Below are 2,222 nucleotides of genomic sequence, written 5' to 3' on the forward strand. Positions count from 1 at the left end.
CCTTCCCCAAATTAGGGAAGTTCTCTGCTATAATTTGCTCCAGTATACCTTCTGCCCCTCTCTCTCTTTCTTCTTCTTCTGGGATCCCAATTATTCTAATATTGTTTCATCTTATGGTATCACTTATCTCTAGAATTCTGCCCTCGTGATCCAGTAGTTGTTTATCTCTCTTTTTCTGAGCTTCTTTATTTTTCATCATTTGGTCTTCTGTATCACTAATTCTCTCTTCTGCCTCATTTATCCTAGCAGTTAGAGCCTTCATTTTTTATTGTACCTTATTAATAGCCTTTTTTATTTCGACTTGGTTAGATTTTAGTTCTTTTATTTCTCCCCAAAGGGTTTCTCTCATATCTTCCATGCTTTTTCAAACCCAGCTAGAATCTTTTTAATCGTCATTCTGAACTCTAGTTCCCATGTCTTACTAATGTCCGTATTGATTAGGTTCCGGGCTGTCGGTACTGACTCTTGTTCTTTTTGTTGAGGTGATTTTTCCCGTCTTGTCATTTTGTCCAGAGGAGAATAGATGAATGAGAGAACAAAATGCTAACAGGGTAACAATGACCCCAGAAAAATATAGACTAAACAAATCAGAAGAGACCTGAAACCGGGGGAAAAGAAAGGGAAAGAAAGAAAAAAGAAAAAGAAAAAGATTAAAAAAAAAAGAATATGATCAAATATGTTCAGGCTGGTGCATTAGATCAGTGCCATACACTAGATTGTGGGCGTATTTTGGTCTGTTAGAAGAAAGTGTCTCCCAAAATTTTAAAGAAAAGTTTATATATGTACAAAAATAAGGGTAAATACGATGAAGGGATGGAATATGATTGTAAAGATGAAAATTATAAAAGATTTTATAGAAGGAATTGATAAGATGAGAAGTTGGTTGAAAAAAGAAAAGAGAAATTAAAAAAAAAAAAGGGAGAGAATGTGATTAGGCAGGAGACTAGAACAAAGCCATACACTAGAGATTTAGGATATATTTTGGTCTGTTAGAAGAAACTGTATCCCAAAATTTTAAAGAGAGAACAACTTACATATATACCAAAAATAAGGTTAACTTCTATGAAGGGACAGAATATGACCCTAAAAATGAAAAATAAAAAAGATTTTTTTAAAAAAGGGATTGATAAGGTGGTTGAAAAAAGGAAAAAAGAAAAATTCAAAAAAAAATAGAAAAAAAATTTAAAAAATTAACTTTGAAAGACTAAAGAATCATGGGAAAAAATCCATGAATTCTACATGCAGTATTCCCCTAGCGCTGGAGTTCTGCTGTTCTCATTGATCGGTAAACTTGGTCTTGGCTGGCGGTTCTTGCTGATCTTCTGGGGGAGGGGCCTGTTGCTGTGGTTCCCAAATGTCTTTGCAGGAGGCGGAATTGCTCCGCCCTTGCCCGGTCCGGGCTAAGTAATCTGCTCGGGTTTGCTCTCGGGAGCTTTTGTTCCCTGCAAGCTTTCGGTACAGCTTTGGAGGACGAGAGTGAAATGGTGGCCTCCCAGTCTCTGCCCCGGAGGAGCTGAGAACTTGGGGGCCTCGCTCCTCAGTGAGCCCCCAGAGAAAAGCAGTCAGTCACTCCCGCCTCCCCGGTCTCCGGCCGCACTCCGTGCCCACCCAGCCAGTGACCCAGCGTTTCTATCTCTGGCGCACGACCCGGTGTGGAGTCTCCAAACCCAGCAGATCCCTGGGGTGCGCTCCCGCGCCGCTCCTCCCGGGGCAGGAAGGAGAGTCTCCCCGGATCTGCCACTTGTTGGGTCCCTGCTGGAGGAGCAGTGGCCTGACTGTGCCGCGGATCAAGGTTTATGGGCAACCCCGAGCTGAGAGCCCACGCCTCGGCTCCGTCTCTGCAGCCGGCTCCCCTGCTCCGATACCTGGGAGCTCTGCCGCACTCAGGCACCCCAGGTCTTTCTGTGACCCCGAGGGTCCTGAGACCACACTGTCCCACGAGGTTTCCACCCCCCGCTTAGCCACTGGAGTGATGTCCCTCAGCGGAGCCGACTTCTAAAAGTTCCGATTTTGTGCTCCGCTCTCTATCACTTGCCATAAGCGGCCGACGGAGGCCCCTCCCCCGCTGTCTCTCCTCCCGAATATTGCCTAGATTCATTTCTCCGCACATCCTACCTTCCAGAAAGTGGTAGCTTTTCTGTTCAGAGAGTTGTTGCTATTCTTTTCTTCGATCTCCTGTTGAGTTTGTAGGTGTTCAGAATGGTTTGATCCCTATCTATCTG

Source organism: Halichoerus grypus, chromosome 14 (assembly GCF_964656455.1).
Source record: "Halichoerus grypus chromosome 14, mHalGry1.hap1.1, whole genome shotgun sequence".
NCBI lineage: Eukaryota > Metazoa > Chordata > Mammalia > Carnivora > Phocidae > Halichoerus > Halichoerus grypus.